Genomic DNA, 18438 nt, shown 5'->3' on the forward strand with positions numbered 1-18438 from the left:
CCGTCGAGGCGGGTACGGTGTTACGGTGCTGAGGCGGCTGCGGGCCGGCAGGCCGTTGCCGTGCGGAATTTTTGAACACAGTCAGTTTTTCGGAGCCCCGCGTGATGTCGGGACCAGCTCCGCACAACTCCGTACGGCTCAAGTGACCACGTTAGGTCGCGCTTGCCGCATGGAGTCACATGCTCGTGGGACAGGCCCTTTACTCAACAGGACAGGCAGCATCTCTGGAGAGAAGGAGTGAAGGATGTTTTCTCCAAGATCTTCAGTTTCATCCCACACTCCAAAGATGTACAGGTTTATAGGTTAATTGGCTTGGTGTATGTGTAAATTGCCCCTAGTGTGTGTAGGATAGTGTTAGTGTGCAGGAATCGCTGATAGGTGCAGACTTGGTGGGCCGAAGGGCCTGTATCCTCACTGTATCTCTAAACTAAACTAAACTTCCATACTCAATACTCTGACAGACTGATGATGAATGTACTGTGACCCTATAGTGATTAAGTCACTGAAAATATTGCCTCACTTTGGGGTTTTAAGTATGGTTTTCTGTCTTTTATTTGTTTTTGCTGAGGATGAACTATGTATCTTGGTGATTAAATGTGCGCATTCCTAACCTTTGACTGAGAATGTTTCTGTCTGGGTCAGAGTTCAATTTCCAAACTCTTAAGTAACACACTTAGTACAAAGGACTCCTTCTAATCGGTTTGTTTTCCTGGACATCCCAGGTTGGTTCCATCTGTGCGGGAGAGAGGTTGATACATACTGACTAGGGCCTGTGGATTCTCAGCGTACACGGTTATTAACCGGGGAATCACAGTCGAGGCAGCACGGTGGCGCAGCAGTAGAGTTGCTGCCTTAAACCCGTATCCCACGATGCGAGTTCACCCAAGAGCTCTCCCGAGTTTAAAAACAAAATCAAACTCGTGGTAGTTCATCACGAGTATTTTTTTACTCTTGGAAATTTTTCACGCTGTTGAAAAAACGTCACGTGTTTCCGCGTTTCTCGAGTACCTGCCGTTAGCATTACGAGCCGCTACGAGACACCCACGAGCTCCGACGTACCCGCTACGTACATTCTACGTACTTACCACGAGTTTGATAGTTGCCTGATAACAGCTGGGAAGAAACTGTCCCTGAATCTGGATGTGTTTGTTTTCACACTTCTGTACCTTTTGCCACCCCCCACCCCCCCCTCACCTGTGTTCACCTATTACCTGCCACTCCTCTCTTCCAGCTTTCTCCCAAGCAAGCCAAAATATCACCTATCCATGTTCACGGGAGATGCTGCCTGACTCGCTGAGTTACTCCAGCACTTTGTGTCTTTCTCTGCAAACCAGCATATGCAGTTCCTTGTGTCTACAGCTTATTCCCTGCTGTTATCAGACTCCTGAATGGACTTCTCATGTACTGGGGATGAATTCCTGATCTTCCAATCTACCCCACTGTGACGCTTGCAATTTTCTTAAAATTGCAACTTCCTCTTTTTATTTTCAATTTTGCACTACCCTATGTATGGTATGATTTGCCTTGACAACACACTAAACACGAGGGTTTTCACTGTAACTTAGTACACAGGACAATCACAAACCAATATCAAGTCACTCACCAGGAAACATTTTCTGACAAAGTGCTGTCTGTGAGATAACTTCTTGTTTTTTTAAAAAACATTTATCACAAGGTTTATGATTCATAACGTCCAGTCTATAAACGATCGCATGACTAGCTTTAGACAACATAGTTTGGTGATAAATTCACAACTTTAGTTTGGTTTAGTTTAGAGATACAGTGCAGAATCAGGCCATTCGGCCCAGCGAGTCCGCACGGTCACCTGGTACACTAGCACATGTTGTCCAGGGACAATTTCACAATTACCAAATTACCAAAGCCAGGTCTTTAGAGAGTGGGAGGAAACTGGGGCACCCGGAGAAAACCCACACAGGCACAGGGAGAAAGTACAAACCCAGTATAGACAGCACCCATAGTCAGGATTGAACCCGGGTCTCTGGTGCTATAAGGCAACAACTCTACCACTGCTCCACCGTGCCACCCCAAACTATGAGAGAGCAGGTTCAATCCATTTGCCATTAGAGAAAGCTGGCTGCCAAGTGCCAAAGCTGGAGAATGAATATTCAAAGGTAATTGTCATTTAAAGTACAAGCTTAAAAGAAATTGGCGACAAGATTGAACCATAGTGAGTATTGGTCTTGGTGTGGCATGTTTATGGTTTATTGTCCGAGTCGTACAGTGTGAAAACTGAACTTTCAGCTCGACTTGTCCATACTGACCAACATGCCCCATCTACACTAGTCCCACCCGCATGCACTTGGTCTATACACAATCCGAGCAGGTAATAAGGTAACGTGGGAAGGAACCAGTGGCGGACTGGCCCGATGGCAAGTGGGCCCCTGATGAAGTGGCCCCCCTTTATCAAGTGGCCCCCCTATATCAAGTGGGCCCCCTTTGTCTCCTGGCAACCAATACTTTTAGACCCAGTCCGCTACTGGAAGGAACTGCAGATGCTGGTTTATATCGGAGATAAACACAAAATGCTGCAGTAACTCAGCGGGCCAGGCAGCATCTCTGGAGGAAAGGAATAGGTGACATTTCGGGTCGGAACCCTTCTCCAGACTGAAACATAGATAAGGCCAGAACAAAACAAGGGCGCTAACAGATGACTCCAGGAAGGGTGGAGCCCACAATGGCCCATTGTTGGCTGGGGAAGTTGTGCTAACGAGAGGAACACAAGGTTGCGAACAGTGGAACTAGTAAGATCATAGTGTGGAGTAGGGAGTGGGTCAGAAAGTGGGATATCATAGAACTGGTGCGCATGGGTGAGGGATGGTCGGCGTGGACTCGATGGGCTGAAGAGCCTGTTTGAGTGACTAGGCTGGGTGAGTGGGCAAATGTTTGGCAGATGCAGTATAATGTGGATAAATGTGAGGTTATCCATTTTGGTGGCAAAAACAGGAAAGCAGACTATTATCTAAATGGAGGCGGATTAGGAAAAGGGGAGATGCAGCGAGACCTGGGTGTCATGGTACACCAGTCATTGAAAGTAGGCATGCAGGTGCAGCAGGCAGTGAAGAAAGCGAATGGTATGTTAGCTTTCATAGCAAAAGGATTTGAGTATAGGAGCAGGGTGGTTCTACTGCAGTTGTACAGGGTCTTGGTGAGACCACACCTGGAGTATTGCATACAGTTTTGGTCTCCAAATCTGAGGAAGGACATTATTGCCATAGAGGGAGTGCAGAGAAGGTTCACCAGACTGATTCCTGGGATGTCAGGACTGTCTTATGAAAAAAGACTGGATAGACTTCGTTTATACTCTCTAGAATTTAGGAGATTGAGAGGGGATCTTATAGAAACTTACAAAATTCTTAAGGGGTTGGACAGGCTAGATGCAGGAAGATTGTTCCCGATGTTGGGGAAGTCCAGGACAAGGGGTCACAGCTTAAGGATAAGGGGGAAATCCTTTAAAACCGAGATGAGAACAACTTTGGTGAATCTCTGGAACTCTCTGCCACAGGGGGTAGTTGAGGCCAGTTCATTGGCTATATTTAAGAGGGAGTTAGATGTGGCCCTTGTGGCTAAGGGGATCAGAGGGTATGGAGAGAAGGCAGGTACGGGATACTGAGGGTATGGAGAGAAGGCAGGTACGGGATACTGAGTTGGTTGATCAGCCATGATCGTATTGAATGGCGGTGCAGGCACGAAGGGCCGAATGGCCTACTTCTGCACCTAATTTCTATGTTTCTATGTTTCCCTGCCATATCTTTCAATCAATCAAAAACATGTCCGTTTACTGGGTACCCGAGAGGTAACATGTTTGCACAAAGTAGTGGTGGGTGTATGGAACGAGCTGCCAGAGGAGGTCCTTCAGTTGAGGCAGGGAATACTGCAATGTTTACGAAATGGATAGGACAGGTTTAGAAGGATATGGGCCAAATGCAGTCAGGTGGGACAAGTGTCGTTGTGACGTGTTGGGCGGTATGGGCTGAAAGGCCTGTTGCCATACTATGTGATGCTATGATTTACTGAATCGGTTCATTCGCTGGGTTAATGCAGGTTTTGGGGCATGGGGAGGGTGGGGGCTGGAGATGGGGGAGAGGTGGAGTGGGTGAGGAGGAGATGAGTTGGTGGGGGACGTTTGTGTCCAGGATGTTCCTGAGCCAGTGTCCAACCAGCCCTGTGGTCCCTGCGTGCAGAGGGAGAGAGCTCAGTCTGGGCCTCCCGTGCGGTGAATCCGTGAGGAAAAACACCCACCCTGCCAGCTCAGGAAAAATGTTCTGTTTGTTTTCTCTGAAAATGAATTCCATATACGGTGAGCTCGGGCGATCCACCGGTCTCTGCCAGCTCCCTGCCTCTCTCACCTCACACCACAGCCATAGAACATAGGGGTAAGCCATTTGCCCCTTCGAGCCAGCACCACCATTCAATATGATCATGGCTGATCATCTAAAATCAGTACCCGTTCCTGCTTTCTCCCCATATCCCTTGATCCCTAAGAGCTAACCCTAACTCTCTCTTGAAAACATCCAGTGAATTGGCCTCCACTGCCTTCTGTGGCAGAGAATTCCACAGATTCGCAACTCTCTGGGTGGAAAAATGTTTTTCCTCATCTCAGTCCAAAATGGCCTAGCCCTTATTCTTAATCTGTGTGGCCCCTGGTTCTAGACTCCCCCAACATCTGGAACATGTTTCTTGCATGTAGTCAGTCGAAATGGAAGTGTGTTTTTCTCCTGCTTTCCAACAAGCCCTGCTGCCTGTTGCCAGCTACAGAAACCTACTGCCAGCATCCCGGGCAACATCAGTGGGAGCGATACCTCAACACCGCCGACTCACACCCTCTTTTCCTCTTCTCAAGACTCTCTGGAACAAGAACGTGGCCTTCAGCCCACAATCTCCAAGCCTAACATGATGCCAAGTTAAACTAATCCCTTCTGCCTGCACTTGATCCAGATACATCTGTTCCCTGCACATCCATGTGCCGTAAAAGCCACTATCGGCACGATGGCGCAGCGGTAGAGCAACTGCCTTACAGCGCCAGAGTCCCAGGTTCGATCCTGACCACAGGTGCTGTCTGTATGGCGTTTGTACGTTTTCCCCGTGACTTGCGTGGATTTTCTCCGAGATCTTGAGCACCCGGAGAAGACCCAGGCAGTTCACGGGGAAAACGTACAAACAGCACCCGTGGTCAGGATCGAACCGAGGTCTCTGGCACTGTAAGGCAGCAACTCTACCGCTCTACAGTGTCACTAGGCCACCATGAAATCTCCCCAAAATGAAACAAACTCTGGAGTGTTAAAAAGATGGAGGCATTACAGAATATTGTGCGTGCTTCTATCATGGTGGTTACTTGTTCTAAAAATATCTCAGATTGGAGAATAAAAATGCTCAAAGGGGCGGGATGGTGGGAGTGGGAGGAGCTGGTGAATAATTGAACCATCGGGCTTGATGCAGTCACGCCTGTGAAACATGCTCAGCTCCTCGAACTTGTTGCAAGAACTGGCAACAAAAGCACAGGAATTCGTTTTAAAAATAACAGTTTGGAAAGTTGCTCCTCTTGTTGTGAACCCGCTGGGATGCGAGGGTCTCTGGGGGGGATCTGATTCAGGAAATAACTCCTTGAGCAGTGGACCACGCCTTTCCTGTCCATTCTCCCGGCTGTTCCTCTGACTGCATTTGTGGGTCCCACCACGCAGAGGGAACACGTCAAACTAGTTACATTCACTGCAGCAAACCTGGCTTCATAACAAATGGGTTTGAGTATAGGAACAGGGAGGTTCTACTGCAGTTATACAGGGCCTTGGTGAGACCACACCTGGAGTATTGCGTACAGTTTTGGTCTCTTAATCTGAGGAAAGACCTTCTTGCCATAGAGGGAGTACAGAGAATCACCAGACTGATTCCTGGGATGTCAGGACTTTCATATGAAGAAAGACTGGATAGACTCGGCTGAGGGGGGATCTTATAGAAACTTACAAAATTCTTAAGGGGTTGGACAGGCTAGATTCAGGAAGATTGTTCCCGATGTTGGGGAAGTCCAGAACAAGGGGTCACAGTTTAAGGATAAGGGGGAAGTTTTTTATGACCAAGATGAGGAAAAAAAAATTCACACAGAGAGTGGTGAATCTGTGGAATTGAGGCCAGTTCATTGGCTATATTTAAGAGGGAGGGAGCTAGATGTGGCCCTTGTGGCTAAAGGGATCAGGAGGTATGGAGAGAAGGCAGGTACGGGATACTGAGTTGGATGATCAGCCATGATCATATTGAATGGCGGTGCAGGCTCGAAGGGCCGAATGGCCTCTACTCCTGCACCTATTTTCTATGTTTCGAATGCAGGAAGGGGGACTGACTGTTGACACACGGCTGCAGCGTGACGTCCTTCTACCTCCCACTGAGCCAGATCAGGGAGGCACGGTGGTGCAGCGGTAGAGTTGCAGCCTTACAGAGGAATATGGAGAAACTCAGCGGGTGCAGCAGAATCTATGGAGCAAAGGAAATAGGCAACATTTCGGGCCGAAACACTTCTTCAGACTGATGTAGGGTAGTGGGGGGAGAAGAAAGGGAAAAGGAAGATGGGGAGCCCGAGGGCTGAGGGATAGCTGAGAAGGGGAGGATACAGCAAGGGCTACTGGAAACTGGAGGTCAATGTTTATGCCGCTAGGGTGCAGACTGCCCAAGCGGAATATGAGGTGCTGCTCCTCCAATTATCTGGTCATCCAGAGTAGTCCACTCGCTTCATGTGAGGTGGACTCCCAGGCTAGGTCTGGGCTACTTAACAAAGACCCAAGTGCTGGAGTGCCTCAGTGGGCCAGGCTGCATCTCTGGAGAACATGGATAGGTGACGGTTCGGGTGCCGACCTGAAACATCACCTATCCATGTCCTCCAGAGATGCTGCCTGACCCGCTGAAGTACTCCAGCACTTTGTGTCTTTTTTCTTGATGTTTGTTATCGGTGTTTCTGTGAGGCCACATGGATTGGAGATTTTTGTACTCGTTCTGTGAGATGACAAGAACACATCACAAGCATCAAAGAGGCTGAGCCTCAATGCTTGGCAGCGACACGTAGACCATGTTTGACTGCCTAACAACAACACGTTAGACCTTTCACACCCCCTTCCAAGGGGACTCTGCAATCCTGAACATAGAGAATGAGAAATTTAAACCCATTGAACATGCTCTATGCAAAGCAACATCAGACTAGACATTAGACTGCGTACAGTTTTGGTCTCCAAATCTGAGGAAGGACATTATTGCCATAGAGGGAGTGCAGAGAAAGTTCACCAGACTGATTCCTGGGATGACAGGACTGTCTTATGAAGAAAGACTGGATAGACTTGGTTTATACTCTCTAGAATTTAGAAGATTGAGAGGGGATCTTATAGAAACTTACAAAATTCTTAAGGGGTTGGACAGGCTAGATGCAGGAAGATTGCTCCCGATGTTGGGGAAGTCAAGGACAAGGGGTCACAGCTTAAGGATAAGGGGGAAATCCTTTAAAACCGAGATGAGAAGAACTTTTTTCACACAGAGAGTGGTGAATCTCTGGAACTCTCTGCCACAGAGGGTAGTTGAGGCCAGTTCATTGGCTATATTTAAGAGGGAGTTAGATGTGGCCCTTCTGGCTAAGGGGATCAGGGGGTATGGAGAGAAGGCAGGTACGGGATACTGAGTTGGATGATCAGCCATGATCATATTGAATGGCGGTGCAGGCTCGAAGGGCCGAATGGCCTACTCCTGCACCTAATTTCTATGTTTCTATGTTTCTAGACATTAGACTTTAGAGATACAGCACGGAAACAGGCCATTCAGCCCAATGAGTCCGCGCCGAGCAGTGATCACACTAATCTACACACACCTAGAGGCAAATTTACAACTTACTGAAGCCAATTAACTGACAAGCCTGCACGTCATTGGAGTGTGGGAGGAAACTGGAGCACCCAGAGAAAACCCACGGGGTCACGGGGAGAACGTACAAACTCCGTACAGACAGGACCTGCAGTCAGGATTGAACCCAGGTCTCTGGTGCTGAGCTACCATGCCCCCCCCCCCCCCCCCCCTGATAATGCAAACTTCACCCTGGGGCCTCTCAAAAAGAACCTTGACTGATTATTCTGATTAGCCTGAAGAAGGGTCTCGACCCGAAACATCACCTATTCCTTCGCTCCATAGATGCTGTCTCACCCGCTGAGTTTCTCCAGCATTTTTGTCTAACTTGGATTTTTCCAGCATCTGCAGTTCTTTCTTAAACATTCCAGCTTCACTGATCATCATTGAGCTTTGCTGCAGCATGTAATCCTATTAGTGCGTTAATGATCCTGTTACAGTGTTTGTGGAAGGAAATGGACAGGAGGCGGTTCAGATTGGGACATTCTTCAGGCCTGAATGTCTGAGTTCATTTTGGTCACGATCCCAGCATCTGCTGTCTCTCGTTTCTCCCTCTTACATTGTCTAATCTTACTATAAGCCTTGCCTATTTTTGTAAGTGTTTATAACGGGAGCAAACGATACGCTTCCACACTTGAGATTCGGAACTAATACCCAAGCCAGTGAGTTGGTATTACTATTCCATGTTTCCTGAAAAAAAAATGAGTGGCTTCAATTCTTATAGAGAAACAAGGAACATAAGGGCGGCACGATGGCACAGCGGTAGAGTTGCTGCCTTACAGCGCCAGAGACCTGGGTTTGATCCTGCCTACGGGTACCGTCTGTATGGAGTTTGTACGTTCTCCCTGTGACCTGCGTGGGTTTTCTCCGGGATCTCCAAATTCCCTCCTCAATCCGAAGACGTACAGGTTTGTAGTTTAATTGATTTGATATAGAAACATAGAAACGTAGACAATAGGTGCAGGAGAAAGCCATTGGGCCCTTCGAGCCTGCACCACCATTCAATATGATCATGGCTGATCAACCAACTCAGTATCCTGTACCCGTCTTCTCTCCATACCCCCTGATCCCTTTAGCCACAAGGGCCACATCTAACTCCCTCTTAAATGTAGCCAATGAACTGTGGCCTCAACTACCTTCTGTGGCAGGGAGTTCCAGAGATTCACCACTCTCCGTGTGAAAAATGTTTTTCTCATCTTGGTCCTAAAGGATTTCCCCTTTATCCCTAAACTGTGATTCCTTGTACTGGACTTCCCCAACATCGGGAACAATCTTCCTGCGTCCAGCCAATCTATGATTGTAAATTGTGTAGAATAGTGTTAGTGTGTGAGGATGGCTGGGCGGTGCGGTCCCGGTGGGTCGAAGTGCCTATTTCTGCACTGTATCTCTACACTAACCTATGACCAAGTTGGTATTCTGGCCTGATCACATTTGCCTGCATTTGGCCCATATCCCACAGAATCCTTCCTGCTCATATTTCATGCTCAGAAGTGGTGTGAGAGTCTTTTCCTGCAACAGTTTTTCAGAACATAGTGAGCAATGTTGAATCCCTGGCCCAGAGCCTTGGCTGAGATAAGCCTGAGGGGTTACTTCTGAAGCACTGCTGGTCTGGTGGTGTCATCTTTCGAGTGACGCATCGAGATGATAATTTTTTTGAAGTGAGGCCTTCTCAAGGTAAATCCCAGGACACCTCACGGAAGCAAGGGGAGTGTCCCCTGGAGAGGATTTATCACTCATCGACAACTATATCAAGTGGCTCATTTGGCAGCAGAAGGTTGTGAGTTCAAGTCCTACATCAGGAAGACCTGAGCACAAAACCTGAGATGAGGGAAACCCCTTTTCACACAGAGAGTTGTGAGTGTAGAATTCTCTGCCTCAGAGGGCGGTGGAGGCCAGTTCTCTGGATACTTTCAAGAGAGAGCTGGATAGGGCTCTTAAAGATAGCGGAGTCAGGGGATTATGGGGAGAAGGCAGGAACGGGGTACTGATTGGGGATGATCAGCCGTGATCACATTGAAAGGCAGCGCTGGCTCGAAGGGCCGAATGGCCTCCTCCTGCACCTATTGTCTATTGTCTATTGTCTATTGTCTACTCAGAGCCTCGTGGAGAGAGTGCCGTGATGCTGGAGACACATTTTGCGCTGGTGAGACTTTAAAGCAGCCCACCAATTTCCCGATAAACACATACAAAATTCTGAGGGGCATAGATGTGGTAGACATTCAGAACCTTTATACCCAGGATGGAAACAACAAATACTGTTGGGCATACAGTGGTGTAAAGGTGAGAGGGGCACAGTTTAAAGGTGGTCTGGGTGGGGGGCTTATTTTTACACAGAGGTTGGTGGGTAGCTGGAACACACTGCTGACGGTGGTAGTTGAAGCACATACGATAGTGGCATTTAAAAGATTTTTGGATAAGCATATGGATATGTAAAGAACAGAGAGATTTTAGATTTAGAAATACAGCGCGGAAACACCGAGTCCGTACCGACCAGCGATCCCCACACAATAACAACACCCTACACACACCAGGGACAATTTTACATTTTTATACCAAGACACTAAACCGACAAACCTGCCCGTCTTTAAAGGGTTGGAGGAAACCAAAGATCTTGGAGAAAACCCGCGCAGGTCACGGGGAGAAGGTACAAATTCCGTACTAACAGCGGCTGCTGTCAGATTCAGATTCAAACTTATTGTCATTGTGCAGTGTACAGTACAGAGACAAGGAAATGCAGTTAGCATCTCACCCAGAAGAGCGACATAGAAAAATGAGCAATAAATATATATATGTACATACATACAGTCGTATTAGTGCAATTTTTCTGAGGGAAGGAGTGTCGGGGGGGTTGGCAGTCACCGAGGTACATTGTTGAGTAGTGTAACAACTGCAGGGAAGAAGCTGTTCCTGGACCTGCTGGTCCGGCAACAGAGAGTTCTGTAGCACCTCCCGGATTGGATTGAACCCGGGTTTCTATGAGACAGTATCTCTACCGCTGTTCCAGTGACGTGCCTTCCAGGATATAGGTCATGTACAGGTAGTAAGTGAGTGTCTTGACATCATGTTCGGCACAGACATTATGGGCCGAAGGGCCTGTTCTTGTGCCTCGCAGTTCTATGTTGTAATTCACTCTCTGGAGCACATATCTGAAACACCCCTCAGGGCCTGGATAAACTCCGCAGCCAACATTCACCATCCATTGATGTTAATTAAACCATTGCATTTCTTTCATCAGAAACGGAGAAATCTCGGAAAGTTTTCTGATGCTTCTGAGTTTCATTATAGTGAAACCTTATCACTATTTTCCTTTCCAAAGATGATTGACCTGCTGAGTATTTCCAGCGCTCTCTGTTTTTACAGTGTACAGTTTCACACCGTACAGATACATGGATGAGGGAATAACGTTTAGTGCAAGGTAAAGTCCGATCAAAGATAGTCCGAGGGTCACCAATGAGGAAACATAGAAACATAGAAATTAGGTGCAGGAGTAGGCCATTCGGCCCTTCGAGCCTGCACCGCCATTCAATATGATCATGGCTGATCATCCAACTCAGTATCCCGTACCTGCTTTCTCTCCATACCCTCTGATCCCCTTGGCCACAAGGGCCACATATAACTCCCTCTTAAATATAGCAAATATAGGAAGAAAGTAGTTCAGGACTGCTCTCTGCCCTCCTCTCCCTGCATATCCATGTGCCGGTCCAAACATCAGGAAGAGGTAAATAAATGAGTTGTCACCTTCCCCAATCTCACAGTGATCTATTCTACAATGAGCTCTGAACCCTTTGATGTCTGGTTTTCACACCCATATCTCTCTGTCTCCCACTCCCCTGACTCGCAGTCTGAAGAAGGGCCTCGAGCCAAAAACGTCACCCATTCCTTCTCTCCAGAGATGCTGCCCGTCCCACTGAGTTACTCCAGCATTTTGTGTCTATCTTAGAACACTTTCCTCTCTGGTGTGGTTTCAAGCAAATGTGAGTCAGGCTCTCCGAAGGCGTGAGTCAGAGTTCGGAGAGGTCTGACACAAAGACATAAACTTAGATTGGTTGGGTCTATTAATCATCCAGAGAGGACGAGCTTCTGCAGAAACAACAAGGTAATGAGCAGCGATTTTCTCGTTCTTCATTGATTTCTTGCTTTGTGAAACACAGGCAGCATCCACAGTGTGTGTGTGTGGAAGTGTTTATATCCAGAGAGTTAGACACACACAACGTGCTGGAGTAACTCAGCGGGCCAGGCAGCCTCCCTGGTGCAAAGGAATGGGTGACGTTTCGGGCCGAGACCAGACTGAGAGTCAGGGGAGAGGAAGACACAGAGATAAGGAAGGGTGAGGTGTGAAATGGGGTTATCAAAGGGGATGTAGAGTAGATCATTGTTCGCTGGGGGAAGGGACAATGAGGCGAGAATTTAAACGGGGACAGTCACACTGGTCGGGGAATTAGGATGGGGGAGGGATGGGGGGAGAGGGAAAGCTAGGGTTACTTGAAATTAGAGAAGTCAATATTCATACGGCTGGGTTGTCAGCTGCCCACACAGAGAGGCGGGGAGTGGGAGGTGGTAAGCCTCGAAGCCTGGTTAAGGTTGAACAGAGATGTGACTGAGATGCCGTGGAGGGTCTGTGTTTGCGAGGCATTGCGTCTGACATCGTGTACACATTGCCAAGTGCCTGCGTTCCTCTCCTCCTACATGTCAAAGGAATTGTGTTTCTTGGGGATGGCTTTTGTGCTTCTGTGGGTCAGAGCTTTCAATGCTTCACGTCTGTGTTCTGAGGACGCTGGTTTGCAGGAACTTTTATTTCTTAGATGTGTGTGTGGGAGAGTGAGTGTGTGTGCATGCATGCATGTGTGAGTGAATGTGTGCCTGTGTCTGTGAGAGTGGGTGTGCATGCGTGTGCTGTGTGGGAGTGTGTGAGTGGGTGTGCAGTGTGTGCATGTGTATGTGTGAGTGAGTGTACATTTGTGTGTGTGTGCGTGCGTGTGAGTTTGTGTGTGTGGGCGTATGAGTCTGTGTGTGGAATGAGTGTGTGTGAGTGTGTGTGCATGCATGTGTGAGTGAGTGTGTGGGTGCATGCGTGCGTGTAAGTTTGTGTATGAGTGTATGTTTATGTGTGTGTGTCTGTGTGGGAGTGAGTGTGTGTATGTTTGAGTGTGTATGTGTGAGTGAGTGTACGTTTGTGTGCGTGCGTGTAAGTGTGCGTGCATGTTTGAGTGAGTACGTTTGTGTGTGCGTGAGTAAGTTTGTGTGTGAGTGTATGTTTATGTGTGTGTGAGTGTGAATGTGTGTATGTGTGTGTCACACACTCGGAGGTCTGCGTGTGTAGTGGGTACTTAGTTTCGAGGCCAGTATGTGTGTGCTTCAGGGAATGTACATTTCTGAAGGTCTACACACTTTGTTGATACAGCTTGTTAGCATCGCCGTGTTTTGAGGATCGCACTCCAGCCACGCCTTCTTACATAAAATGCTGGAGTAACTCAACGGGTCAGGCAGCATCTCTGGAGAACATGGATTGATTTGTCCTTTTGCATACCTTTCATTCATTTGCTCCATGTACCCTTTCATATCTCTCGGTTCCCTCTCCGCTGACTCTTGAGTCCGAAGAAGGCTCTTGTCCTGAAACGTCGCCAATTCCTTTTCCCCAGAGATGCTGCCTGACTTGCTGAGTTACTCCAGCTGGCCGTTTCTCTCTATGGGAGGGTGGCGTTTCAGGTTGAAACACTTCTTCAGACTGAAAGATGGAGGCGAGAAAAGCTGTTCTTGAACCTGGAGGTCACAGTTCCCAGGCTACTGATGGTGGGAGTGAAATGAGAGCGTGGCCAGGGTGTGGGTTTATATACCAGGGACGCGCGAAGAGGCTGTAATGCCCCTGTCCCACTTAGGAAACCTGAACGGAAACCTCTGGAGACTTTGCGCCCCACCCAAGGTTTCCGTGCGGTTCCCGGAGGTTGCAGGTGGTTGCTGGAGGTTGCAGGTGGTTGCCGGAGGTTGCAGGTAGTGGAAGCAGGTAGGGAGACTGACAAAAACCTCCGGAAACCTTGGGTGGGGCGCAAAGTCCCCAGAGGTTTCCAGTCAGGTTTCCTAAGTGGGACAGGGGCATTACACTCTCTGCTAAAGACTGGCGGTGATGTGGGTCACCACAGTGTTTGCGATATGCTGTGGGTGCGGCAGCAGAATTTTTATATATATATATATATATACAGAGAGGCTGGGAGCGGGTCTGGTAAAGATTGAACGCAGTGGAGGGTCTCTGCGATGCGCGATATCGACTCTCCACCTAGTCTCTCCTTGATTTTCAGTCTGATGAAGGGTCCCGACCCGACCCTTCATCAGACTGAAAATCACCCATTCCTTCTCTCCAGAGATGCTGCCTGTCCCGCTGAGTTACTCCAGCTTTTTGTGCCTATCTTCCGTTTAAACCAGCATCTGCAGTTCCTTCCTACACACTGTCTGCACATTACCAAGTGCCTGCAGATCTCAGCTTCTACATCGGAAAGGAATTTTGTTTCTTGGGCTTGGCTTGTGTTTCTGAGGGTCACTGACAGGACGGGGTTATGCTAGAATAACCAACATGAGAGCACATCAAGGAGGCAGCTAGGGAGCTGGAGAGCTTCACTGCATCTTTGATGACAAATGGACTCCAGGCAGTTCAACATGACAGACTGCCGAAATGTGAAAACAAGGAACGGCAGACTGTCTTACCAAGGAAACATGCAAATTCTGCAGGGGGAAAAAAAGCAGCAATTGGCTTCGGATCAAAAGGAAAGGACAATTGGGCCGCAAAATTAAGACACGGGGATATGGAATTGAGGGAGGTGTAACTGGGACACCAGGTATCACGGCTGAGCCCTCTGGAGAGACATCTCCATCTCCATCATCAAAGACCCTTACCACCCATCGCATGACATTTTCTCCATCCTGCCATCTGGGAAGAGGTACAGGAGCATTAGCTGCAAAACCAGCAGGATGCTCCTCAGCTTCTTCCCACAGGCTATAAGACTGCTAAATGGACTTTGCCCCCTGCCAAGTATCGCGCACAAACCCCCACACTGCAGCAGAGCCACTGTTGTGCCGCTGCTGGTCGGAATGCCTGTTGAATGTTTAGTAGAGTGTTAAATTTGTTCATGATACATGTATTTTTTTTTTTTTTTTTTTTTTTTTAAATTTCTATTTATTTTTCATGCACACTGAATGGACACTGGTTGAGCAACGTTTTTTTGTTTCCTCTGGGTATGCGAATACTCAGGAAATGACAATAAAGATATACAATACAATACAATACAATACGACACTAGCACTATCCTACACACACACACACCAGGGGCAATTGACATTTTTACAGAAGCCAATTAGCCTACAAACCTCTACTTCATTGGAGTGTGGGGGGAAACCGGTGCACCCGGAGAAAACCCACGCACCCGTGGTGAGGATCGAACCCGGGTCTCTGGCGCTGTAAAAGAAGGAGAGTGCCCACCCGATGACATACCTACCCGACCTTTCACCTCTCCAATCCCACTGCAAATAGCAAGAGTGCCAACTTATTACAGGAATTGAAACATCAACTCCTATTAGCCCTACAAAATTCTTAAGGGGTTGGACAGGCTAGATGCAGGAAGATTGTTCCCGATGTTGGGGAAGTCCAGAACAAGGGGTCACAGTTTAAGGATAAGGGGGAAGTCTTTTAGGACCGAGATGAGAAAATCATTTTTTTACACAGAGAGTGGCGAATCTGTGGAATTCTCTGCCACAGAAGGTAGTTGAGGCCACAGTTCATTGGCTATATTTAAGAGGGAGTCAGATGTGGCCCTTGTGGCTAAAGGGATCAGGGGGTATGGAGAGAAGGCAGGTACAGGATACTGAGTTGGATGATCAGCCATGATCATATTGAATGGCGGTGCAGGCTCGAAGGGCCGAATGGCCTACTCCTGCACCTATTTTCTATGTTTCTACTATATGTGTGTTATATATATGTGTATATACAGTACATGTGTGTGTATGTGTATAGCTAACTTTAATAGAGAGAGAGAGAGAGAGAGAGATATGTTTACATCGAAGATAGACACAAAAAGCTGGAGTAACCTCAGCGGGTCAGACAGCATCTCTGGAGAAAAGAAATACGTGATGTTTCGGGTCGAGATCCTTCTGTTTTGCTGCTACAAGTAAGAATTTCATTGTTCTGCCCAGGGCACATGACGATAAAACCCTCTTGACTCTTGAAGTGTTGGAGTAACTCAGTGGGTCAGGCAGCATCCCTGGAGAATGCGGATAGGCGGCGTTTCGGGTCGGGACCCTTCTTCAGGCTGAAGGAAGTGAAAGGTGATCGCCTTAATATAACCGGAGGTAATTCCCACTCTTCCCGTCCCATACGTAAGCCATTTAGAACAGAGACGAGGAAACACTTTTTCTCGCAGAGAGTGGTGAGTCTGTGGAATTCTCTGCCTCAGAGGGCGGTGGAGGCCGTTTCTCTGGATGCTTTCAAGAGAGAGCTGGATAGGGCTCTTAAGGATAGCTGAGTCAGGGGATATGGGGAGAAGGCAGGAACGGGGTACTGATTGGGGATGAGGATTTGCAGGAAGATTGTTCCCGATGTTGGGGAAGTCCAGGACAAGGGGTCACAGCTTAAGGATAAGGCGGAAATCCTTTAAAACCGAGATGAGGAGAACTTTTTTCACACAGAGTGTGGTGAATCTCTGGAACTCTCTGCCACAGAGGGTAGTTGAGGCCAGTTCATTGGCTATATTTAAGAGGGAGTTAGATGTGGTCCTTGTGGCCAAGGGGATCAGAGGGTATGGAGAGAAGGCAGGTACGGGATACTGAGTTGGATGATCAGCCATGATCATATTGAATGGCGGTGCAGGCTCGAAGGGCCGAATGGCCTACTCCTGCACCTAATTTCTATTTCTATGTTTCTATGATCACATTGAATGGTGGTGCTGGCTCGAAGGGCCGAATGTCCTCCTCCTGCACCAATTGTGTATTGGCTATTGTCCTCAGCCACCCTTGCCGAGCTCCCTTCTCGGTTCTGTTTTGGGTTTTGCGACCTACCCCCTGATTGCCATGGACGGTGAGTGTCCGTGAATAACAGTTCCCCCCAGGGATACATTTCCTCGCTTCCTCCTGACTGCACCAATTGCCGCTCGGTCATGAGTCATTTTTGTTTAACTGGATTAAATGAGAAACATGTGCTGGGTTTAACGCTGGAAAGACTGACGTTTGTTTCTGCGTCTCTGTTCTGTTTCTTGTTTGTTTGCCTTTGTAACTGTTCAGTTCGTTTCCCAGGCCGGCTGTTTAATCCAATCGTCACTTTGCCGAGATAGAATTACATGGTTTTAGTTTAACTAGGGACTGCAGATGCTGGAAAAATCGAAGGTGGACAAAAATGCTGGAGAAACTCAGCGGGTGAGGCAGCATCTATGGAGCGAAGGAATAGGTGACGTTTCGGGTCTCGACCCGAAACGTCACCTATTCCTTCGCTCCATAGATGCTGCCTCACCCGCTGAGTTTCTCCAGCATTTTGTCCACCTATGGTTTAAGTTTAGTTTTAGAGATACAGCGCGGTAACAGCCCACCGAGCCCGTGCCGACCAGCGATCCCATACACTAGCACTATCCTTGTGTACTTTGTGTACTAGTCATGTCTCTACTATTTATTTAATTCCCCTTACATGTTCTTCCTCTACCTGCCAAATTTTTGTAAGGTGTCCTTGAGACTCTTGAAAGGCGCCCATAAATAAAATTTATTATTATTATTATTATTATCCTACACACACACAAGGGGAAATTGATATTTCTACAGAAGCCAATTAGCCTACAAACCTCCACTTCTTTGGAGAGCGGGGGGAAACCAGTGCACCCGGAGAAAACCCACGCACCCGTGGTCAGGATCGAACCCGGGTCTCTGGCGCTGAAAAGCACAATCTCTACCGCTGCACCATCGTGCCGCTCAAATATATACAGCGGACATTTGGGCCAATTTTAACTGCTGTTTGCACTCCACACAAGCCATTCAAGATTCAAGATTCAATAGAGTTTATTGTTATGTGTCCCAGATAGGACAATGAAATTCTTGCTTTGCTTCAGCACAACAGAACATAGTAGGCATGAATACAGAACAGATCAGTGTGTCCATACACCATTATATAAATATATACACACATGAATAAATAAACTGATAAAAGTGCAAATAAACAGATTATGGGCTGTTAAATGTTCAGAGTTTTGTCCGAGCCGAGTTTAATAGCCTGATGGCTGTGGGGAAGTAGCTATTCCTGAACCTGGACGTTGCAGTCTTCAGGCTCCTGTACCTTCTACCTGAAGGTAGCGGGGAGATGAGTGTGTGGCCAGGATGGTGTGGGTACCATCAAGTTGCTGCTTTATAGGATTTTCATCGGGGGACATTTGGAATATTTTGTGCAGTTCTGGTCGCCCCATTACTGAAGGATATGGAGGCTTTGGAGAGGGTGCAGAGGAGGTTTACCAGAACACTGCCTGCATTAGTGGATATTAGCTGTCAGGAAAGATTGAACAAGCTTGGTTTGTCATTGCCACAGAGGGCCGT

The 18438-nt window shown here is 47.8% G+C and overlaps 1 protein-coding gene across 1 annotated transcript in view; it reads left to right on the plus strand.

Annotated features, from left to right (window-relative positions):
• kank2 (KN motif and ankyrin repeat domains 2) overlaps nucleotides 1-18438 on the plus strand; it is a 90785-nt gene that overhangs the window by 45469 nt on the left and 26878 nt on the right. The window lies entirely within an intron of this gene.

Source organism: Leucoraja erinacea, chromosome 39 (assembly GCF_028641065.1).
Source record: "Leucoraja erinacea ecotype New England chromosome 39, Leri_hhj_1, whole genome shotgun sequence".
Lineage (NCBI taxonomy): Eukaryota > Metazoa > Chordata > Chondrichthyes > Rajiformes > Rajidae > Leucoraja > Leucoraja erinaceus.